The sequence below is a fragment of the Pinus tabuliformis genome, chromosome 4_1, assembly GCF_031772625.1.
Source record: "Pinus tabuliformis cultivar Carrire ecotype Pingquan chromosome 4_1, CPIR1, whole genome shotgun sequence".
In the NCBI taxonomy this organism is placed as follows: Eukaryota; Viridiplantae; Streptophyta; class Pinopsida; order Pinales; family Pinaceae; genus Pinus; species Pinus tabuliformis.
In genome coordinates, this window is record NC_142303.1 from 500,755,765 (window position 1) to 500,782,918 (window position 27,154).

The 27,154-nt window shown below is 34.1% G+C and overlaps 1 pseudogene; it reads right to left on the bottom strand.

Annotated features, from left to right (window-relative positions):
* On the bottom strand, positions 1-26,863 carry LOC149176729 (nucleobase-ascorbate transporter 12-like; annotated as a pseudogene).
* Positions 26,864-27,154: the final 291 nt, after the last annotated feature.

A 27,154-nucleotide genomic window follows, 5' to 3' on the forward strand; every position in this document is an offset into this window, starting at 1 on the left:
CTATTTCACTCTCAGATTCATATCCTGAACAGGCAAAGCCTCCAACTTCATAGCCATTTCCAGTGCTTCTGCCTGCGATCCAACCTTCCGCTGTGACAATGGTAATCTCAAATGAGGTAATAGTGAAGAAATATACCAATCCTTATGTTGCTCATCCGATATTTGCAGATTAGCATGTTGTAGCAAACATTTCAACCTTTGATCAAAATCCCACACAGATTCATTCACCTTCTGCTTAATTTCTTTGACCTCAGTCACAGATTTGGCTTGAGACTTAGGCTTTCTGAATTCTCTATTCAACGCATCTTTTGTGCCCTTTAATGACGTAACTAGATGAGTCATATTGTACTTGATATACCAACTTAGTGCCCCATCTTGCAATGTTGTGACCAGTTGTGCTTTCTTCAGGTCGTCATTTTTTATATGTTGTGACTTCCACATAGCATCTGCTACAAATCAGAATTGTTCAGGATCTTCAGTCCCCAGACCCTTCAATATTAGCATCTTCATAGGATTTTCCATATTGAATAACGGAGGTGGAGGTGGAGGTGGGGGTGTAGGTGTGTGAGGTGGAGGTGATGATGGAGGTGGAGTGGAAGGATGTGGTATTCCTGCAATACCCTACTATCCTCTGCAGTGAAACTTGGGGTGTCTTCATACTATTACTTTATTCATCACTCTTAGATGCTCCCAACAAAGGATTGTACTCAACACTTGAATCTAGATCTCTTTTGAATGGTCTCCCACTTTCTGTAGCTTCCATTGAGTCTTGTATAAACATCAATTTAATGGCATAACCTATTTGTCAGACAATAACATTTTAATCCAAGTTTTCAGAGACTTCAAATAGTTACTCTTGTTCCTTTGAAAAATAGGCATTCAACTTCGTTGTAACTGGAAGATGTATCAATCGTGAACTCAATAACAAATCCACCCAAAACACTGGCAATCCAATAATCGACAACATTCATGATCTTGTTTTCTCATTCTTCAAGGCGCTTCACTAACTATGGAGTCCAAACAATATGGTTGTTCATGAAACATCTATACCACTTTGTCCAAATATTTTTGGATGATATTCTCATGTATTCCAAGAATGAAAAATATTCATATTCCTTCATTATCTTAAGGCCTTATTTCTTCACTATCTCCTCTACCTAGGGCCTTATTCCTTCACTATCCCCTCTTCATTAAAGCCCTATTCCTACCCCTAGACTACTTCTATCTATATATCCCTAAGTTTTGATCCCCTCTATCCTAAATGTGAGCCTCACATTGACTTGTCCCATACCCCTAAATTTTGATCCCCTCTATCCTAAATCTCACATTGACTTGTCCCATAGCCTTCATCACTTTCCTCAACCACAACAATGGTCTCCCAAGTTATAGACTAGTAAAAAGTCATTGGCAAAAAATACCGAACACATCCATACCTAACCAGAACACATTTGCATTCTTCTTTTTGAAAGCACATATTTAAAAATGCATAAACATGTATAAATTTTGGTGCGAGCACCAACCCTTTATTTGATAGGACATCTTATGTAACACAAACATGGTGTCTGTCTCACATCAAAATTGAAAATATTTACATTAAATTAAACAAACACATGGCAACATATGTATGTTTTGACTCATCACTAGTTGCGCCACCTAATGTGATGCCTCGAGATAATGCTCTATCTTTTGGGTTGAGTATTGAATTTGTTTCTTTATCTTCTGGCTACACACCAAATTCGATGTGCAGATTGTTACCACTATGACAAGGTCTAGGCCAAAGTGAATTTGTTTCTTTATCTTTGGGGCTACATACCGAATTTGATGTGCATATCGTTACCACTATGACAAGGTCTAGGCCAAAGTGTTTACCAATGTTTTTTAGAGTTTTTAAATCTAATTTGAGATTAAAGATTTTGAATCATTCTAATTCGAGATTAAATATTTTGAATTAGTATAAATTTATTTTAAGTATGAATATAATATGAGCTTAGAGGGATCAAATTTCTTCATGTGTAAATTTTTTTAAAGTGCAAAATACAATGTGTTATTTTTCATTGTTTAAAATGTATTGTTGAATGCTAAAAGAAGTATATATAGAACCAAATAAACATTTTTCTGTGATATATACATACTTTTTTTAAAATGATATAGAATATATACTTAATTTATATTAAAATATTTTACATCACATTTTATCATTTAAATTAAAATGGATTTATATTTAATATTTTTTAATTATATGTCAATATTAATTCTTATTAAAATATTTGATTGATAACGACATTGAATATTTTTTATATACAACATTAAAATGTTTTATTTTAACAATTTTTTTCTATACATAGATATATATACGAAGATGATATCTACGTAATTAGTTAACATAGATCTTAAAATAATTTATTTAAATCTCTTTCAAAATATTTTTGAAAAGTATAACATTTAAACATCTTACTCTTACATTTTTTTACTTCTACTCATATTTTTTATTATAACAAGCTTTATTTTTCTATTTAGAACATAATTTCTGATTCTAATTTTATTTCAAAGACGAATGAACTAATGGACAAACTTCCACATCTCCTCATATTGAGTTAGAGAATGGTCCTCTCTACTAAATAAATACTTATATTAATTTTACTAATTTCGTAATTTTTAAATATAAAATAATTTTATTTAAAATTAACTTCTTCTTTACTTTAATTTAAACCCTTCTTCCTTTCAACAATTTGCTGGTACAACCCACCTTTAAGTTTAACATCCAGGTGCATGCTCTCAATCTCATCACAACTCTGTGTAACATAAATCCCATTATCGTGATGCTTCTATTTGTGAAGCGTTGCAATATTAATAACATATTATTTTTAGATTCCTTTATACTCTTGATAAATCATGAGCTAAAATACTGTGTTACTAAGTAAGTCAGAATCTTTCGCAAATTATATAAGAGAAACTTTGTTACAATAAATATATGTTGGACCTATGGTGTGTAGGCAATTGACATTATATGTATAGCGATGAATGTTGATTTTCACCACGTAACCCGCATCCGGAAAGGTGTTTCAGTGCATTTGTTCACTGATCAAAGATTCCATCGAATTATTTTCGCATGAAATTCTGTTTTGCTACACATGAATAGCATGACTTCTTGTTGGTATACTAGAGGAGTCACATGAAAAATAGTGCACTAAACTTGTCACGGAATTCTGTTTTGCTACACATGAATAGCTTGACTTCTTGTTATACTAGAGGAGTCACATGAAAAGTGTTGTACTAAGGTCGTCACATGCAATTGTTTCTTGTGATTGAGTCATGGATAATTTGTGACGCAGAGCACACCATTTTCATGATAACCTAAAGGCCAAACAGTCATTTATATAGAAAGGTGTGCCAAAATTTTCGTTTACCTATCTGCAAGTAGTCTTCTATCTCATATCTGAACTGATTACTTTGCAGGCTTCGAATAAACTGTTATAACAGTTCATGCTTTGGCCCCAACATGTCCAAACATGAGCTTTCTTGGTTGTAAGCTCTGATTCACTTTGATTTCTAGCAAGATAACTCCTTTGATCCTTCTCGATTTGATCAGCCTGGCTTCTCGATTTGGTCCTTAACGATTAATGATGTCTTGCTCTTAGATGAGCAGAAATATTTGTTGTGCTAGATTCTCTCATATTTTGAATTGTGGCTTTCCCGGTTCTCTAATGTAACATTGTAATGTATTATTGATCTCTATATACCACATATGTAAACTCATACAATTTTTATTTTTTTTTACAGATCTCTATATACCAAATAAAGTAAGATTTTATTTGGTATATAGAGATCGAGTTTTAAGATTTTAAAAAATTGACTTTTAAGATATATACCAAATAAAGTAAGATTTTATTTGGTATATAGAGATCGAGTTTTAAGATTTTAAAAAATTGACTTTTAAGAAATGCAGGTAAGTATTTAATTTCTCATAACTAAGTTGTATAACTTAATAGAGTTGTATAATTTAATATCATGTATGATTGGGAAAATATAAATAAGGTAATTGTAAGTATTTTGATGTTTAGTTTAAAGGGGTGTAATCAAATGGTAGATGTTTCATTCTTCTCAAGTTTAATTTTTATGAAAATTTAACTTCAAATTATGAAAGTATTTATAGTTTAATTTATTGTAACCATATTAAATGGTTTTGTGACTCATGCACACACAAATGGATCAAATCTCACCTCATGTCTACTTTTCTTAAAGTTCTTAAGACTTTGAATTGACACTAAATGGGTAGATTGTTACGACACTCCTTTTGTAAAGATCATCAATTCTAATCTTTTTGGGTATTAGTCTAAAAAAAAATTGATGAAATGAGCTCAATGTTATAGCAATCCTTACCAAGAAAAGTAATGAGATGGGTGCACTCTTATAACACTCCTTGCTAAAAAGTCACCCGTTATTTTAAATCCTAATATGTAAATTTTTATAATTTTACAATGTGTAAATAACTTTTATAATATATAAATGAAATGAAATTCAAATAAAATAAGATTTATAAGATTTTCTATTTTTAGCTTTTTACTTTTACTAGTAAGTTTATATAGTAAATATTTAATTCAAAATTTATATATATATATATATTAAAAAAATCATTAAAATGTAGTATGTCTTCCATAATTGATAGAGAATAAAGGGAAAAAAACTACATTTAACAAATGGTAAGACATTGCATTGTAAAAAATTATTTTTTTTACTTAGGAGTAGTTTCTGAATTAATTTCCCATGTATCATAATTTTTAATTATTTAAATTAAATCTATTTTACAAATATTAACATCTTGATTGAAATCATAAAATGAATTATAATTTTAATAATTAAACAAGTGATACAGAGTAGCTTAGTACATATCAATTAGTTTAAATATAGTTAAATTAAACATTTAACTTACAATTTGATAGATAGATGATAGATTTTTTAACATTAATTAGATAAATATAAAATAAACTATTTTTTTTAAATTGATGAAATATATTATATGGTTAATATAAATTTAAATTTAAATTTAAATTATTTTAAATTTAAATTTAATTTAAAATGATTGAACTTGGAAAAATAGTTAAATTTTGAAAAAATATTTTTATAAATATTAAAAAATTAAGATAAAAAATATTAGATATCATCTTTTGGATTCAATTGCTTTAAAGTAAGTCATTCATCTATGACTATTTCCATGAGAGATAGTCCTAACTAACTAATTTCTCATGATTTTTTAATAGTGTACTTAGCACTCATTTAATCATAATATATATTATACATTATATATAATACATGTACATTGTTTTTTTTTAATGAATTAAGTAAAATTTAAATGATGGGTTTTTAAAAATTATATAAATGATGGATTTTTGGACATTGATTAGATAAATGTAAAATTATAATTATAATTATATATATATATATATATATATATATATATATATATATATATATATATATATATATATATATATATATATATATATATATATATATATATATAAAATAAAGTTTAATTTGCTAGTTTTTATTATTTTTTTAGTTTTAGCAAAAATGAGATGTATCAAGTAAGTGGTTTGATGCATAATTGAGTGCTTTAATTTATATCACTACCTTAGTATTATGTCAACTTTGGTAAAAATTTGTTGGAAGTATAAGTTCGAGTCATGTAGTCTCTATAATTTCAATATTTTTTTTTTTTCTTTTTTTTTTTTAATTTTAACTATAGTTTAAATTTTGTTATATTTTGGCCAATTTTGCTTGAAATTTGGTAGGGATTTGTTAGATTTTTTCTAGAGATTTATTAAACTTTTCTTGAAGCTTGAAATTTGAGAGATATTTGTTGGAATCACAAGTTTAAGTTGTGAAGTCTAGATAATCTTAATACCCCATAGATTTTTCAAGAGATTGAATCTATTTATATATTCAAAAACACATTTTCAAAGACAAAAATTTACAATATCACTCAAATTAAAAAAAAAAAGATCTAAAATTTATATTAAACAATCAACATTTATAACAGCTTGAGTGTGCCTAATGGTTAAGAGCATGTCTTTCCTCCTAAGAGGTCACAGGTTCAAAACTAGACGGGTGTAGAGTATGTATGCCTCTGTAGGATTTCCATTTAACCATCATACATCTCCACGTTAAAATGGAACTTTATTTTTTATTTTTATTTTTAATAGAGTCGAGTACCATATATTCATTCAAAAAAGAGAGAGAGAGGCTAGTGCCTTGGTACAATTCTTTTAACCAAATCAAGATGGTAACTAGAGCAAAACTCCTAGATCTGTGTTTTCTTACTTTTACATGAAACTAGAAAACACTTGTTTTACCTACTACATTTAACTTGTAGACTCTAATATATTGTTGCAGTAGAAGAATACATTTACTGTTCATTGTTCACTATCATGAGAGACAAAACACTAGAGAGAAAAACAGTCATTTTGATTGAGAAAGTTCTCATGGAGTCTAGGGAAAAGCTGGGTCTGTCTGCTCCTTTTACTCTTAATTGATGGGTTTTTCCTCCTTATGTGGATGTACGCTGCTTCGACCATTCGAGCTTTAGTTCTCAACAAATTTATTTTCAACCACGTCTCGCAGAGAATACAGTACTTGTTTAATATGGATGCAACATTGATAAATATTATCGTCGACATTCCTGAGGTTGGTTCATTGATAGTATAAGAACCCCAGCTCTGAGGAGCAACGGTCCTTCCACTGATTATGCAGATATTTAACCTATTCCATTTCTTCTTTGAGCGAGTTACAATGAGGAAAATAGTGAGTCAAAGGCATTGGGCAAAGAGAGGAGAGGGCAGAGGGGTGATCTGAGATATTAAGAGAATATGATGGCGTTGAAAGCAGAGGGGTTGCAGAGTGAGAATGAAGATCACAATGTAGCCATTGAAGGAAGGACCACAATAGAGACAAGAGGCACCATAGGGTAGAGAAAATGAAACAATAGATAAGGAAAGAGGCTTAGAGGGAATTTGTGCGCTGAAGAAGAGAATGGGGTTCAAAGAGGAGCTATGAGGGGAATTTATGGAAGGGAGAGAGCAGGGCATAGTCATAAGAAATCTATGAAGAGTCAAGTGAAAATTTGTGATTTGAAAAAATTGTAGAGGAGAATATTTCAAGAAGATAATATCCACTTGGAAATTGGAGCTTTGATTGATAAAGATATGTTGGGGATTTCCAAAGGGTTTGTCGCTTGAGTGGAAAGGATGATTTTTAGAAATGAATATTACTTGATTCCTTTCCTGCATGTGATCAAGTAAGAAATCAGGGAATATACTTGATGAAAATCGTGTCGTTGATATTGGCCTCTCCTTGGGGTCTACAACATCCATTGTTTTTCAATCCATCCGCCCTGCCATTATTTTATCTTAAGACATGATAATAGGATGCCTCTCCCAAATTCCTCATTTGATCTTGGATTCAAGAGACTATTTGCCCAAGGTTAACATTTTTTGGAATCGAATTTTTGACCATTTGATGAACGAAGATGGTTGAATCTCCAATCACTATCGGGTTTTTGAAATTATGCTCATAGAGAATTTGAGCACCCAAAATAAAGCCTTTGCCTCGGCCCTGTTGTTATATTCACTACCTAACCCCCACTCGAATGACACTGATTCAGATCCCAATTGATTGATAATGAAACCACCAGTGCTAGCTCGATTGGGATTTGATTTAGAAGCACCATCAAAGAAGAGGCAGGGCCACCTAGTTGCTTTTATCCAATCCCTGAAAGCCTGATCTTTTCGACACGCCTTCCAATTAACTGAACTGAGAATATTTCTCAAAGATAAATAGACAGTGGGAGGTGATCTATCTAAGACGAAATTGAACCAATGTCTCTCTTCATTTTGTAATAACTTGATATCTATTTTATTATTACCTTTTGCAAAAATAGTTTCCATGGAAAGACTCCACGTTTTGGCCAAGACTTTCCTAGTTTCAACCTTTTTTTTTAATTATATATTTGTTCCTTGCTAACCAGAGCTGCCAACATAGAAAGGTTGGAAGGCAAGTCCAAAAGCATTTGGGCATGATTTTTCTTTTGAAGGAATAAGGATAACTAGGATTCCAGTTGACAAAGAATTCATTTATGCTAAGAATGCAATTTACTTGGACTTGGAGGGGACTTACTAAGGCTTGCCAACAATTGTTTGAGAATTCACGTGAGATGAAAACATGATGAATGGTTTCCTCACGTTTTAAACAAAAAAGGTATATTGAAGGGCCATGGATGCCTCACTTTCTAAGATTGTCAATTGTGAGAATCTTCATGTTGAGCATTGTCCATATGAAGACTTTGATTTTGGAGAGACTTTCAAATTTCCAAAAAAATTCTATAGGGGCCATGTGGGTTGTTGTTCAAGGCCATTATGACGTTTTCCATATCCAAATTTGATTGAATAGTCTCTTCCAGTTGGGTTCCATTTGAATTTGTCTTGCTACCTTAGACAAATAGGGGCCACTCCTTTGAGATGTTGGAGGAGCATATTCCTTTGATGGATAAGCTCACGGGGGACTGCAGGAAGAATCTATCCATCCCATGTATTGTCATGTTGATTACAAGAAGATATTTGATCTAATTTTAAGATTCCTTTATTTTGAAGCCAAAACTTGAGATGTTGAATGTCCTATAAGGAAGAGAGAGAAGGATTACCCATAATGCTATCTGTACAAATGTTTATTTCTTGTCCTCCCCCAAGGATTCTAGAAGTGTTGGCTTGAATAAGGGGCAAAGTTTTTTTACATAACTTCTAAATTTGATAACATGGTCTCTTAAGAATATGGGAGATGAGAAGTCCATGAAGTTTCTCTGGTTATTAGCCTCCATATGAGTTTTTCTCACAAAGTTGTGTTTATCAAACTTGGATTCTAGATCTATCTTCCTCCTTTTTCGTAAGTGGATGTTACTTGATTCCATCTTATTAAAGTGAACTTTTTTGTCTCTCTTTGTAACACCCTCCCTCCACATCTACGCAAGTAACTAGCCAACTTAGGTAAACATGCGATGAGAGGCTACTATGGTTGGATTTTAACTCCAATGTGACCTTAAGGAAATGGAATCAATGGAAACACAACAAACAGGCATTCGACATTATGCTACAAGACCCTTGAGAACCATGCCAATACTTCAAGAAGCTTTCCCCTAGGTCCCACTGAAACTTATGATCACTTTCCCTTTGGATGCTCTCATGCTATGTCCATGCCAAAGTCTAGGGACCTCTAGACACTCTCATAACCCTGCATCCCAGTGTCCAGGGACCAATTTTTCTATTTCTATGCCAGTCTCTCAGGGGTTTGAGCCAATTTTTCCGGCCCAAAGCCCATGTCACTACCCAGAATGGAATGATATCTGAAGAGTATTAAAATAATAGGGAAATAATGAAGTAGAATCAATTATTTAAGCAGTCTCTTAACGAGACCCCTACTAGCCATGACAGGCATTTTGTCAAACATATCACAAACATGTGATCTACAAGTGTAAACAACAAAATTAAGCATATGGATCTCATACTTATCTAAGAATCGCTAAGAACCATTGTTCCCTGATGTATTTTGTTGTATTATCATCTATTAGGTCATAGATACATTTTCCATTCATTTACAAGTAAAAACATATTGAGAGCCATACATAGTTGTTGTCATAAAACATACATGTAACCAGCTTAGTAAAAACAAAAATACCATAAATATGGCAGCCATAAAATCCACATATAAACCAGTGCATTTATAGATGAAAACCAAGGGAATGAATTTCTAATTACTGAATGCAAAAACCAACCGGAGATAGGACTACCACGTTCCACCCAACCGTAGATTGGCTAAGACAAAATTCTCTTCATCCAATCATGCTCGTGCCATATTCCAAGCATGAATGTGGGACTCCTAACCAACCAAAAGGAACCAAAAAATCATGGATGCTATTGAAGTTCTCCATGTACACCGTGAGGAATTTAAGTACCTCCTAGTCTCTTAGGATTTATGGTAGTCCATGGCTCGATCCAAGGATCACTAGGCCCTACACCAAGACCCATTGTCCAAGCTTTACCATACATCCCATCCTAGGACTACTAGGCCCAATGGAGAGCAATCCACCTCTTGGATTTACCATATATCCCTCCATTCACTAACAAGGATTCCTAGTCCCATCGAGGCACACAATCCTGCTTTTACCGCAACCCACAGTCTAGCTTAAGGGTTACTAGGCCTATGGCTTTACCATGACTCACAGTATGGTTCAGGGACCACTAGGCCATGTGTTTTCCATTTCGTAGATCCACCCCACTCAGCTTTGAATCCCTCTTACAATCCACTGAACCGAATTATGAGAACCTATCTCATCAAGTCTATTAGGAAATGGCAAGGTTAGGTTGAAAACACTGTCACATCAGGAAAAACCCAGGCCATGATAGAAAACAACCACATCCAACACCATGCATGCCAATTGCAGAAAGGAAAATAAACATGCAAATCGATACCTGCAATGAATCCTGTTGTAGCTTCTTGATCCCACCTTTCCCTACTTGATCTTTGCTTCATCTTGCCTTCTTTTCCTTTCTTGCACCAATACCAAAGTGCTCCAAGGAAACTATAAGTGTCCAAGAGTGAGAGAGAGAATAATGAGAGAGCATCAAAACTGAACTATAAGAGTTTTCAAGTGATGAACCATCCTATGGACCAATCACCATATGTCAGATATTTCTCTTTCAGCTATCCATCGGTTGTTAGGAAAATGGTCTGAACACAATATGATATAAAAACTTGACCTACTTCACACACATGGATCTCATTCTGTAACCTGTAGTTGTTGTTCAGGGGTTTTCGAGCACCAATAACAATAAACTATAACAGTATGTAAACACAATTAAACCAGTGATATATTTAGGGGTTTCCAAGCGCCTAGAACCACCGATTTAAATTATGCTATACTATGTAATGATTGGTTATGCGCCAAATATAACTTACAAAAATAGAAAATATATCGATACAAACTTCTCCATATGTCAATTCGTTAGCTGGTCCAAACTTTACAATTCAACCACATCAATTTATCCTTGAAGAGAAAGAACAATTTTGGCTATAAACTTGATTTCATTGACTAGTAGAACAAATATCTAAATTATGAACCTAACTCTCAATTCCTCCTCAATTTGACTCTCACCTTTTTTTTTTTGGTCAAAAGATAAAATTATTCAAGATGAATGAGCCTATTTAAAACAATCTCCAAATGGTAATAAAATATGCAAAAACAAGCTCCAAGTAATCAACGTAAATGCATATTGTAATAATCTTTCAGCACTAGAACAAACACATAAAACACAGTAAAAGATTCCACAATAATGTTTTTTTATGCAATTAAGCCTGAATTGACACAACATAAAAGCCCAATTCACTTTCCTCACTTGTAAAGCACACTCATGCTTCATCTTGAATTCCAATGCACCTTACCATATATTCCACACGCACAAACCAATTGTAGTTATGAAACTTGTGGTAAAGGAGTCATCAACAAAATGCAACAAGAGGAAACTTTTACCAACACTGTTGTCACCAATCATCAGCAAATTTATGAGGTTATCGTATTCAACCCGAGCCCTCGCAACCATCCATGAAAAACGATTGACTTGAATGGGCCACCAGATTTATGCACAAAACTTGGTGGCTTCTTTACACTCAGTAGTACACAGACGATGGAAAACATGCAACATATACGCTCAAAAAAAATGTTGTTCCTCATAAATTTGTAGTTGGTTTTTCCTGACAGATCCACAGGACCTCCAACTGGTGATATTCGATTTTAGTGGGTGAGCTACGATATAGTGTTCCTATCCGACATCTTGGACTAGAGCCAGATTGAAGAGAATCACACAAACAAAGACAACAAACATACAAACACAATAACAAACTAATAACACTCACACAACAACACACATTCATTGAGCTATTTACATAAAACAAAACCTCAGATATTTTTCATCTCTATAGGCCCTCCCTGTAGGGAGTCAAGCCTATAGAGGATCCAATACCATGTTTAAAAACAGAGGTACACACACAAAGGAACAATTTTATTATTATATTTTCTAAATCACACAGATACAACACATATTCATGGTGCTTGTGAGATCCAACCAATTCCAAATATAAATAGGGAGGTTGAGATATTCTCTCAACACCCACCTACAAATCTGCAACTAATTATAAATTATTCATGGAAGAATTATCTTCCAACAATAAGCTTATTTTGTTGAGTATATGGTTTTCCTAATAGAGTTGCATAATTTAATATGTATAACTGGGAAAATATAAATAGGTTAATAGTAAGTATTTTGACTTCTATAAAGGGTTTGATTAAATGGTGGATGTTTCACTATTGGGCAAGTTTAATTTCTATAAAGGCTTAATCTTAAATCATGGAAGCATTAGTAGTCTAATTTATGGTAGCCTCTAGAGAATATGTTAAATGATTTTGTGACTCATGCACACATAAATGAATGATATCCCACCTTATGTCTTCATTTCTTAAAGTCCTCAACACTTTGAATTGATAGTGAATGGATGTATTGTTAAGACACTCTTTTTGTAAAGGTCACCAATTCAAATCCTTTTGGGTATTAGTCTAAAAAAATGGTTGACTAAATGGACACAATGTTATGGCAAGCCTTGGCAAAAAAAATTAATGAGTGCATTGTAATAACACTCATTGCTAAAAATTCACCCATTATTTTAAATCCTAATATGTAAATTTATATAATTTTACAATATCCAATAATTTTTATAATATATAATTTTATATGATTTTACAAATTTCAAATAATTTTATAATATATGAATTAAATGAAATTCAATTGTTTGTAAAGTAAGATAATAAGATTTATAACCTTTTTTATTTTAAGCTTTCTACCCTTTACCAATAAATTTATATAACAAATACTTAATTAAAAAAACATATTATTTAAAAATATAAAAAATTTATTAAAATATAGTATATCTTCCATAATTATTCCTTGATAAAGATAATAGAAAAAAAACTACATTTAACAAATGTGTAAGACATTGCTATTTTTTAGTTCAAAAAGTTTTTTATTTAATAGGTTATATATCTTAATATTCAAAGTTTACTTTACAAATATCAACATCTTAATTGAAATCATAATGAATTATAATTTTAATAACTAAATAGAACCTACATTTTAACGAACCCAAAAAAATTATAATGAAATTACACATTTCTCAAGTTCATTTCACTAAAATAAAAACACAATGCAGGTTCACTTTATTGAAGAACTCGTTTCAGTTTTGTAGGTAGATAAGAGAATTAAAGGGAACAGGACAAACTAAATAAAGAAATTTTTTAATATTAAATATAAAATTACAACACTTTATTTTTCAAAAAAAAACTTTAGTAAAAATTATTGTTTAGATAAACCAGGATTATGCGTCAAATGACTTAAACATAAATTAATGATCTTAAAAAAAATACATTTTCTTCATTAAAACAAACTTTTAAATACAACAATCATGGGTCAAACCAATTAAACATAAAATTTCTAAATAACATTAGAAAATAAACAATTTGTTTTTATTAAAATAAATTTTTAAATACATGTATGACCTTGCAAGTCCAACATATCAAGTGGAATTCATGTATCTTGGCCTAGCCAATCTTGGGGTGAGATGAACTTGTTAGCATCTATTAAGAAGTGGGAACTCCTATCTCTCAGTGTAGCTAATGTTGATTGCTTCCACCATTTCCATAACGAGGAACCCTGACGTCGCAAGACATAAAAATCTTTGTTAATTTCCACGGAGACTTCCTATCAATCTCAACTTGTCAATAATAGCTCCATCAATCTCGATCATTTCCCTTGATGCACCTCTCTTCCTCCTTGAGGTCTCAAGATGATGTCACCCCGAGGAGACATCACTCTGGCATCATGACATCCATGTGTCCCTCTCTGAGTTTGCCATGTCCCACTAATTTTTGGTCCAATATCGCCATTGACATACACCATGTGGCATGCCACTTAGGTTCCACATCACCATTGGTACCACTTCATCACAGCTTACCCATAACATGCCACCATGGCACAAGCCACATGACCTATATCTAGGGCCCACGGGACTAACACCTTAACTTCTCATGCCACCATTCCCCATTATAGATGTTTTACTATGTATCAGGGCCTACATCATAGCTTCCACTTCACCAAGCCCGTGAGATGAGATGGACTCCATTTTCACGTGAATAGATCAAAAACAACTTTGCCTCCTAGTCCCTATTTTTCTTAGCTCTTGCTCACCACTAACCTTGCCACACCAAGGGGTCCTAAGGATTGAGGTCCAAGAATTATTCACCAATTCTCATTGTTGCCCAACTCTCTTTCTCAACTCCTTTTGTAACTTGTGAGACATATGCCACCCCCAAGGTATCATGGTGACATCATCTCGATGTCACATTGATGTCATCTCACCATGACGTCATGTCGATGTCCCTCGCCCCAGGTTACTCCCTTTTCATGGCCTTGTTGTGAAGCATTCACATTGGGGTGAGACGAGAATTCTATTGTCTCTCTCTCTCTCTCTCTCTCTCTCTATATATATATATATATATCAATGGGGAGTGCCAGTGATACATAGTGAATGCCTCCTAAGCTTATTTGTCCACATATACATATATGTATTGAGAGGGGACACCCTTGATACTTACAAGGATTTAGGGGTGGTTATCCCTTCTGATCTTTTGCACACACAAGTGCGCGAACACACACACACACACACACACACACACATATATATATCCCTCCTAAGATTAAATCCCTCCCACACGTGGCAATTAATATGATGAGGTGTATAAAGGACAATTTATTTGAAGCATGAGAGGAAAACATTATAGAGGTCATTATGAGTATATGTGTTGCTTGTTCAGTTAGTTGGTTATGTTGTTGGTTTCCGAGGATGGGAGGCAAGCATGTGGCGAGAAGAAAGTTTTAGATGTGTAGGGAGGCTATAGGTCTCAGCCATCCCATGCCCATCAGTCATTAAACTATACATTGTCCAATAATTTTGGAAAGTTCAGAGTTGATTCCATCTTGGAGGTTGTTCAAGGTGAAATAGTCTTTGATCCTAGTTAAAATAACTTGGGTAAAATTTAAAAATTTGTAATTTTCTAGGGGTCCGAAAAAGTTACAACATCAAATCCAACTCGGGACTACGTCCCCCTGTGGGATGCAGAGAACTAGTAGACCAGTTGTCTTAAGTCTTGGGAATGGAGTCATACCATAAACCTGTGACTTGGAGCTACAATATGATGTAATCAAACTAATATTCTCAACTAAAACATTGCAATCCTTAACTGTAACTTTCAACTTATAATCTAACCACTGTAACCTATTACCTAAACACATCCTTTGTTCATTGCTGACTATTCCCAGCAGAAAGAATATAAACAATAAAGAAAAATTCCCCAGAACTTCAAAACCCATTGCTTGAAAATAATTACTCACTCACTGCCTACCATATTTCCTAAAATGAAACAATCGTCATGCTGCAAATTGTTAGGCATGGAGTCCATGGTATCATATTAAAGAATTTTGCATATATGAGCAAACTTGTTACTTATGACTCATATTCTTATAAATAGCATGCCAAAAACAACATTCAGTTCAAACTAAAATAATGCACACACTGCACACGAAACATTGATCTATTGCACACTGAATCCGAAAATAACTAATTCAGTCCCACACACCCTTACCTAACAGAACTAAAAATCTACACTCTTAGGTGTAATCTTCTTTCCAATGTAACCAAGTAAGGAGTGGATTTATTGACATACCACGTTGCCAACAACTGAAAATTTGAAAAATATGTACAATATGAAACATAAACCCCATAGGCAATAGATACTTACATGTGAACTTTAAAAGTTGCATCCTCTATGTACATCTTAGATTTCTGGTCATGGCTGAGAGGAGAAAACATATAATGCTGACTACAACTATCAATGAGCCTTGCAGAAACACAACAATAGAGGCAGTTGACATTTTGAAATAGTGGAATTGCCATATGACAAAGTGGAGCCACCAGGTGAAATAATTCCAACCAATATCAAATGTCTACTCCTGGTTCACCGACAAGGAATACATCTAATCTTTTATCGTTCTGCGGGAAAATTTTCTTCGTTACTTCGGTCCATGGAAACGACACCAAATGTTGTCCTGTTTCTCATAGGCAATTCTTGGCTACAAAACCTATGCCGAGAAACCAACTTGACCAGTCTTTAGGTTCAAGCTAGCCCTTGAACCAAAGGGGGCTCCCTCAGTTTTTACAAGGCCTCTTTTTTAATGTTGTTCACTGTCACTAAATAACAGCCTATGAAGCACAGTGGCCAAATTTATGATTTAGTTTGGGTGGTTGCTAATGATTAACCAATCTCTTTTCATGAATAAGGGCACCCCTTATAGAGTCGCTTCTCAAAGTGTTAGCTTCTAGCTTGACAGAATAACATAATTTATAAATAATTTGACAGAAGAATATAAGGATATTCTTGATAATTAAGAAGTCAAACTGAATACTTAATCAATCAGGAAAATTTGGATACATGTAGAAAACTTCTACAACCCAACAAAACACATTGCAGAGAATGAAAAAAGGCAATAATTACTAAATATGTAGAGGAGCTATCTCAGACAAACAATCCAATAAACTGATCTCTTTAAATGATTATAATTTTGCATGGGATTTCAGAAAGACTGATACTCAATCTATTCTTACCCAGAATCTTCTATGCCATCTTGAACATGTGCATAAAGATACTGTGAAAGTACTGGAAAAACAACAAGAAACACAATTTCTATCATGAATTGGAGCCAAAAAGCTGTAATTAGGAAATATGAAAGAACTTTTTTTACAAAAGTGACAGGTTTTGGCATCGAAAGCCAACCCTTGTTTATTACAAATGAAATAACATATAGACAAAATCTCTCCTAACTGTTACAATAATTATGGAATAAAATCCTGAACAATATACTAAAAATAAAACAATCTCTCTAATTTATTTGCTGGAAACTTTGAACTGCTTGCAAGTATCTTGCCTTGAAATTTGGAATTGGTTCACTAGTGCTAATATTCTGCCTTTGTTTGTTGAACTTCTTGAGTCAAATTCCTTGGAATTGAATTTGGAATGTTCTGCCACTTATCTCCTTTCTCAAAAGATAAGTTCACCCCTTTCCTTAGTAATAAATAAACATTCATAACAGGTTCATATTTCACTTTAAAACATTTAATAAAGATGTCGAAGTATGGCCATTGATGATTAGAATTAAGGGACTGATATTTCAACCTGTAGAAAAGGAGATTTGTTGCCCTGTACCAGAATGAACTCAACCTAGTAGTGATAATAGAACTTAGTCTTTAATTTGTAGCACTAACTTCAGCAAATGAGGAAAGAACTCGATCTACTGAACCCAATAAATCTTGTTTCTAAACCCTGAGAGGTTACAACTCTTTTTTCCATTAATCTCTTTCCCATATTGGTCTTGGTTGTCCATCGAAAAAAACCTGAAATGTGTGAAAGTATAACCAAACGTACCAAGGCACAACCTAAAAAGTAATAAGGCTTATATGGCATTCAACTACACCTGGTTAGGCATATACACCATAATCAACCCAATTTTTTTTATGAGATTTGTTAGCTTTCAGAGAAATCACAATAGAGCCTCGTGCATTTCTATTTCCCATCAAAAACCTGTTTCCACAGAATGGTTCCAAGAGAGACAACCAAACAACATAGGCCTTCCATGTAAACCCCATATTTAGTAGATGGGATTCATTATACATATCAACCAAAAGTTCAAACATAATTGAACCATTATGCATGCCAAAAATATTTTCTAACACAACTGTTTCCTTCAGTACCCTGTTTGGGATGGTATTCAGATGAAAACTTGGGTAATTTGTGCTAACAACAAGGGACATGTTTGCATTTGGTTAATCTCCATATTATTGGAAGTAGGTAGGTATTGATAGCAAAAGGAAAAGAGAGATACCTACAATGAATATATTCCTTGAGCTCTCAGTTTCAATATATCGTAAATTTGATAAACCCAGTGCCGCAAGCATAGCCCACATAAAAAATAGAATAGTGGCAACCATGGCTGGTGGAATCAAAGCTAAAATGGCTCCCACTTTGCCAACAAGTGAAATGAGGATTAACAATCCAACACCAAGTTCCATGACCCTTCTACTTCCCATCTTAGTACCAGCAAGGGTATGGAAATTTTCAGTGAGAGTTGTTGCACCTATGCCCATACCCAAAAGTCCTGCCAAGATGCTTGTCAAGCCTTCCAAACAAATTTGTCCACTCACAACCCCATGTGGTGGTGCCTTCGATGAAACTAAAAGTGATGTTGCATGATATGAACCAATCGAATCCACAGATGCAATTACAGACACAACACACATTACAATTATTGTCTACCAATGGAAGGTTGGAGTGCCCCAATTAAAAGGATATGGAAATCGAACCCACAATGTTGTTCTCCATGCTTTTGAAGCATCTATATGACATTGGTTCATTATAAATACATGCTTCCTGCAAGCCTCTGACACAATATTTGAAATGGGTACACTTGGATCACACCCTTGGTAATTATAAGCTCCAGCCTTTATTAGAAGAAAAGCATATGCCCAAGTGATCCCAAGGCCCAGTGGAATTGCATAAACTTGAAATATATGATGGCCAAAAATGGAAATCTTGCATAGATACAAAGCAAAAAGGATGACTAGTAAAAGCTAAGGGATGCTAATTTCCACACAAGTACCAACTTGAGGAAAACCATAGCTGAAAAATGCTAAACGTACTGCTTCTACATTTGGTGCAACAACAATGAGGTTTATCAACTTGAGAAAAAGTGGCATTAGACCACTATAGCCCAAGATCATCTAGAAAGTGGAACCTATAATTATAGCTCCCTACAATTCCTTCATGATGTGCTTGAATCTCCCATAGTAAAGTCATCAACTAGTTGACAGTGGCAGCATCTGCATCTCTAATAACATTCTTAAATGCCTTAGCAGGAACTTCTTTTCGTTTTGGACCAACATTTCTCAAGAGCCATAGGAGGGTTGGAACAACATCTTCACTATGAAAACAAGCACGAATTTCTTCACTGTGAGAATATAAATTTCCTAGAAAAAGTGCAACATCCTGTTTTGTTTTCCCGGATCTAGATTCCAGCAGCTGGACAAGTGAAGGTATCCCACGTGCTACTTTAATTCCTTCATTCACTGTCATCAAATTCTATGGACAAAATAGAAAGAAAAGCAATGGAATGCTCTTGTTGTTGCTCAGTAGATAGACCAAGGAATGAAATTAAAATTTGAATTCCCTCTTGCCCCTTAAATGACTGTTAGAGATCTAAATGGACAGAACACTGGTTTCTTAATAAGTGCATGAGTTCTTCTTGTATCTCACAAATAGCCATAGTCACTAGCCCAACCAACATTCTTTTTGCTTCAGCGTGTAGCAAACCTATGGAGAGATAAGCATTGCCATAGAGGCTAGCCAAAGCTTCAATTGCACGTTCTTGCACCAGCAGAGAGCTATGAGGTTTTAGTTGTCTGACTAACAGTCCTTCTATTTTTAATACATCAAATGAGCCTACAATATATGAGTTTTTTTATTAAACACCAGTAGTGCATAGGCCATCCTCCAAGACACTGATAATGTTAGCCACTTGAATGTTAGACCAAAACGATTCAATGCTTTCTCCAAGGCTAAGCACAATAACAGACATTCCACCTGAATTGCTCACTAAAGCACACATTGCATGTTCCTGAAGGGCTTGAGAAATAGTTTCAGAGCAAATTCAATTGTGTATGGCTTCGAGAAGCACGAAAAATGGTAAGGCTTGAGCTGGGTAGTAACAATCATTTTAACTATTATAATTCATACCCGACGTCTCGGAAGTTTCCTAATACACAACCTCCTTTTCTCATTTCTCTTTTCCCTTATGAAAATACTGCCACTTGAATTTATCGTTTCAATTTGGAAAAGCATCCTTATCAATATTTCAATTGGTAAAATCTGCCACAAATCTTCATTCTTGAGCATATTTACCAAACCAATGTCCCACAAGTTAAATACTTTGTACGTGAGATTAGTACAGGATTCCAATGATCTCAAGATTCAAATCTTGATCTCCTCATTTGACACACTTTGTCTTTTCATATTCCTCATCACATCAATTCATGCTTAAATACACATTACCATCATGTTTCCTTCCAGCTGTATCAAAGAACAAGGTATTTCAGAAACAGACACCATTGCCTGATCAACAAACCCATTCTATGTATATCCTTCCATCATAGCAATCTGCAATATAAACCATGATAAACTAAAATTCCCACACAAAACATAATGATCTAATGCCATCTTAAACCTTGCTTCACAGATTAACCCCTGTGTTATCCCTAAAACCACCAATGGATTTCAGAGGGCGTCGATTATGGTAATTTTCTTTGCACCTGGGGGACCGAAATGCTCCAAATGATGCCACGTGATCACAAGTGGTTTTTATAAAAAAAAAAGACTTCGAACCCCCTAGCCATTAAAGCTCGGATGACCTTGCGGGGTCTGAAGTGAAATGAAAACCATTGATCTATAAGAGCTAATATTGACCATTAAAAATTGCTCCATATTTATCCCATGTGCTATTATATTTCAATATTTATAAAGGCATGATTGAATGAAATGCATGCCCCTGTGGGCTGCTTTGATTAGTGTTGACTACTTGGCTTGCATTTGACTGGCTTAACGTTGATGTAAAACTTAAATATTGGGTGATAGACCCAACATTTTTCTTTTTTAAATAATTGAATATTTTAAATAGAAATATAATTTTATATTTTTAATAAAATTAAGTATTTAAAAATATGAAATTATTTAAAATAGTTGAGTAACCATGTTGCCATGAAACCTTATATATGCCCAAAGATTTAGCTGAAAATAAATTGGCTAAAATTTAAAAATTTGTAATTTTCCGGGGGTCAGAAAAAGTCACAACAGGTTGTTGGGGGTTTTCCCTAGTTACGGGGTTGGAAGGGGGTCAGTGTTGTCTGGGTGGCTACTCCTCCCTCATGTTGGTTTTTCATTGTTTGGGGATCCTTACAAGGAAAGTTTTCAAGGTTGTACCCATCGGTGAGTGATTCTGGGGGAAGGTTTCGTGGGTGTTGCAAAGTATTAGTAGGTTGGAGGACTATGCATTGACAATGAGGATGTGCTCAAAGGGGCGAAGCGCATCAGGGCCAAGGTGTTTTCAACCATGTGGAAGAGTGGGATGCAGTTGAAGTGGTGGACCAACATCTAGTCAATTCACGAGGGAGAGTAGATTTACCTCCCCCATTTGATTCCCTAGAAGCTTAGATTTGTTAGGTCGCCCTTTTTGTGGAGCAACTAGCTGAAGGTTGGCAAAAAGACAACAATGAAGTTATAGAATTCATAAATGACCTTAAACACAACCAGTGGCACATGATGGAAATGCTCGTATCACTCTGTTGTGTGAGAAAATGATCTAGGATTGACAAGACCAACTTGAAGGTTGACTGGCACATATGGAAGCTCATGTGCATGAAGCCTTCCATCCACCTCCACCTCCTGGGTTGGGACTGGATGATCTAGGACCAAGCAATTTTGCTAACAACATATTATTATAGATTGTATTTTCATTCTTGGACTCTTTTGGTTAGTTTAGGTGATTTGTATGAGATCCCTTAGTTTCTTTTGGATTGCCATTATATTTTGGCCAACAAGTCTGGTAGGAATGAGGCCATAAGCATTTTGAGATCAAGCTCCTCACAATGTACTTTTAAGATGACTTAATAGAAATAGTTGATTTACTATATATATATATATATATATATATATATATATATATATCCGCGTGTGTGTGTGTGTGTGTGTGTGTGTGTGTATGTATGTATGCATGTCATGCATGCATGTATGTAGACATGAATTATTACTTTTTATTTTAATATAGTGACATAGGCCATTCACAACACAATCCATTTATACAATACAAGGCATTCATGATATTTTTAACATGTCACCATAGCCATGGATAGGCATACATTCCTCATGAAAATACATGCATCTTATTAACAACACTAATCAAACACATTGCATTAAATTACACAACAATATGAATAAGAAATTTATGTTGTATGTTAGATGAATAGAAATTGAGATTGGGACTCTTATTGTCTGCCTAATATTACATTGACTACACTGTGATCTTTCTTGCAATCAATCACCCCAATCGAGGGTCAATTCCTGAGGAGGAGTGCTCAAGGGAAATAATAACCAAAAAAATCAACTGCTACAAGGAATTCAAAGACCACTCTGTCTCCACCCTGAATAATGTCTTCCACACTCACATGCATGCTCTAGCCTTCCATCCATAGTCTAAATATGTTATTGTCTAATAATTTTTCCCTTCCTACCCAATACTACCTTTTTTTCATTTTTCCAAAATGCTTCTCTTTTGATTAGTTGTATGTGATGTTTCCTCATGAAGGCATCCTCCTCCCCCATCTCCTTCATGTCACTTCCCTTACTCATCTTTGTCCTTGCAGTATTCGAATACCCTTTTTTCCAGGATCCTTCTAGCACTTTAATGCTCTTTTCCGCTCTTTTTCAATGTCATTACACTTTCTTGTTGACAATCCCCCATGCAATCCATGAGACAAGTAGACTAGCCATTTTTTCAGTTGCTTTCTTGTTACACCTTTGATAACATGTTTTATGGAGTGTTGTCCACCTCCAATATCCAATGCTATTTTCCATTACACTCAATGCTCCTTCAGTGAATAGTCTTGACTCATTGCTTTTTGGGGCATATCCATTGTATCATTAATCCCAATCATCATGCTCATGAATCTTTAGAACCAAGATTTCCTTTTTGTCCCAACATCTCCTTCTCTATTTTCCCAATCCCTTGGGTGATTCATTTCTTCTTACTTGCCCTAAAAGTGTCCTCACGACCAAGGAAAATTCCTATATTAACACATTCATATCCATCATGGCATACTTCATGGCAATCAATGCACACTATTGGTTCCAGTGTCACCAAAACGACCCTATTATTGAATTTCTTAGCTCCAATGTGTTGTTCCACACTCAAATTTGTTTAATGTTGTTATTGTTTTACTTGTATCCAACTTCACACACCCATGCTGGGAAGTCCAATGCTCTTCCTACATCATGGGCATACAAATTTTATGAGACACATCATAAAGAAATTGAATCAAATTTAAAACATATCCCATTAACATATTATGCTTGAGGTGAACCCTTAAATTTTATTTCACTTCCTATCATACCAAAACCAAATTATTCCATAAAATCAAATAATTTCAATCTCATCTTGATTTAGAACTAAATCATGGTCATAGTTAATATTTTCATTGAATTAAATAGTGATACTTATCTATGGTTTTTGCGTGCTTCTTTGATCCACATGTACTAAGTTATTTTCCAAGCTCGAATAACACCTAATAGTGCTCACATAGCTTTAGGTGGTACTTTCCTCTTTGCATTTGACTTACATACACAAGATCAATTTCTAGACCAGGCAAGCACCCAATGGTGGATACGCTCCATGCAATATTCAATATTTGACTCCCACACACCGAATCAATTTCCAAACTAGACAAACACCTAGTGGTGTATATTTAGTCTTTGACTCACTTGCACTGGATCAATTTCCAAATCTGACAAGCACCTAGTGGTGGATATGCTCCATGTAATCCTTAGTCTTTGGCTCACACACACTAGATTTTTTTCCAAACCTAACAAGAACCTAGTGTTGTATATGCTCCAAATAAGTCCCCTCTATCACTTGCCTCCTAGTGAGTGTGGGCACTACCAATCCTGATAGTCTTATGTTGACAAGAATATTATTTATCATCACATGTCCCGGGCTCATGAAACCCCTAATCCTAGGTGGTTGACCTGTCCCAATATCTGTTACTAGTTATCATGCCTATTTATACCGTAATAAGATTTTCATTGTCATAATATAAGCATGGAAAATGATATGGTAAGAAATAATGATCATCAACAAGAATAGAGATTCGACAATTACTCAATATATTTCTCACACAATTGGAAATATCATTGGGTAACTTGATTATGTTATCCCGAACATTCCATTCAAATATGCATCAAATTTATGAGTATAATCAATCATTCTTTCATAAGAATGATCCCTAAAAATAACCTTTCAATCACAATGGTATTTTAATAAATTATTTTGATCATCAGCATGTCCACATGTTCACATATGTCAAATAAAATCAAGGTTAAGAAGACCTCTTGTGTTTATGCAAAACATACATAAAATCAAAACAACAGTTTCCAATTCAGCCAAAGGAATTCTTCACTCAAATTCCATTCTTTTCACCTTTTACCTTGTTTCCATCATCAACACCATCAGTTAATATTATTACATTCGCAATACATAACAACTTATTAGACTCAACATTTCGTTGCTCATGTTGTTCACATAGTCAATTTTTAGCCTAAATATATGTTCTTCACTCATGCTCACTCAAACTGTCAACAGCATCATTTGCAATGTACATTTCAACAATGGCCTCACTTGCCAATTTATCCAATCATGTTTTGTATTTCCTAGAACCCATTAATAAAATTGATGTGTCAATGTTTCAAGAAAACATTCCCTTCTTCATGTAATTTTTCACAACTGTCATATCATTGTTCATTTCCAACCCTCCATGAATTTCCATTTATGCTCATGCCAAGAGTATAATCACAACATGTTAGCACTAATACTTATCAGAAGTTCACTAAGGAATTCATTAGGAATCCTCACAATGTTAAAGCATACTAAGTGAAATATATGTTTCCACATCATTCACACCATCATAATATTTTTTAAATATAAATGGTTTATCTTGTTATTGTGATGTTTCCATATTGATTCTCATATCTTTATTGCATTTTCCATTTTCTCTCATATTCATGAGAAATAAAATACCAACCATACATATTTTTTAGTTAACAAAACTCTCCTTTCACATTCCATTCTCATGGTTGTCAACTTAATGTCCATTTATTCATATAGACCCAACCAACCTTCTTGGTTATTTTGTCCTCCCTTCTTCCCTCTAGTTCCCTTTATTTCACATAATGGGCTTCATTTTGGTTGTATATTTTTGTTTTAGGTTTCACTTAGCACTTCCCAGAGTTCCATTACTCCCCCTTTTTGCACCCAAAAATGACCAACACCCAAATCATAAAGAAGGAAATAATAAGAAGAATGAGGGACAAAAATAAAATTTCATGACAACAACATAAAATCACAAACAAAATAACATGACCATACTTACATTCAATAGTTAATGAACAAAAAAAATATAAATTCAATCATCAAAAACACGAGACATAAAATAAAACCAAAATCAACTCAATTCCGATGAGTTCTATGTTCTTTGCATCCTTAGTCATCATATGTAAACGCATATGTGTACAAAAGTCAAGTTGAGCGCTTTCCAAAGCTTCTAAGTCACTTCAAAATTTTAATGCCCCTCAAAATAGTTCATGGAGGGGATTTTCCATATATATATATATGAGTGTGTGTGCGTGTACTTATGTAGGTATGTGTGTATTTATGTCTGCATGTCATAGGTAGTTAGGGGATGCCCCCTCTTATCCTTCGACATTATTCACTATTGGTTCATGTGTTTTTCGCTCAATGAAACCTGTTACTTCTTCCTTTTCAGTCTATTGAGGTAGTTATTTTGCAAATGTTCCTCCCCACAAAACCAACATGAGATTGGATTTCTTTCCCTTTTAGCCTTACAAGACCTCTTTTTGGCCCTATTAGCATGATTTATCTCCTTTAAGGATAAATACTGTTGCAAAAACTTCTACATGCCTTTTTTCATTATTGAGCTCAAATTTGTGAACCCTTGCTGCTTCCTAGAAAGCTTCTTATTTTTTTTCATTGCAACTCTTTAACTCAACCTCCAAATTCTTGAAATTCCCTTCTCTTTCAAGGGATTTTCCCCTTTCCTATTCTTGTTAGATTCCACTGACCATGCCTTTTCTTCTTGTTGCAACTAAGTCTTCTTATGTGTTGTCACTCATCTACGTAGTTGTTAGTTAAAATAAAATAAACAATTCAATTGTTTCCTTACATGTGAGTACTAAGCATGTTAAATTACAATTGTACACACATTTCAAATGTATTATTAGTAACATGTCTCAAACCCATATCCATATATATATATATATATGTGTGTGTGTGTGTGTGTGTGTGTGTGTGTGTGTATGTGTGTGTGTGTGTGTGTGTGTGTGTGTGTGTGTATGTGTGTGTGTGTGTGTGTGTGTATATATGTGTGTGTGTGTGTGTGTGTGTGTGTGTAAACACACATGCTCTCATATCACCATTGTAGGCTTTAGGAATTAACCCTTTTGCCAACATCATTCAGTTTTAAAATCAACCTCTTCCTTGAGATAAACATCATTAGTTAAATTCAGTCTCTTTACCGAGGCCAACATCATTAATTGAAATCATCTTTTTTAAGGCTAGCAACCTTGACATCTTCAATCTTTACACTCAGTTAAGAAATCTAACACAACAACATATGTCATTTTTAAAATTTCACAATCCTAATATCATCACAATCATGGACACAATACACAATATACAATCAGTACATGGCCAAACATCATAATACCATTACCAATACCCACTTTCACAAAATCTAATGCCTCCAATTCACCGAAGCTCTTTGCCATATATACAATAGATCGTGGGATTCCCATATCCCAATAAACATATAGGCTAGTATTTTAGAGGTTTGGGGATTTTTCCCACCAACCAGAACTGGAGAATGCACTAAATCAAGGGTGTGCAATGGCTTCCCCCTCCCATGCATTAAGCATGTGAATTAATCCTTGATTGAACTAATGTTTGTATACCTAATTTTGACTTGGGAGAGAAAGTTATGTGGTATTTTTATAGTAAAGAGATATCAGTCTGACCTACAACAATAGGAAAAGCAGGGAAGGATTTGTGAGTAAGGTTTG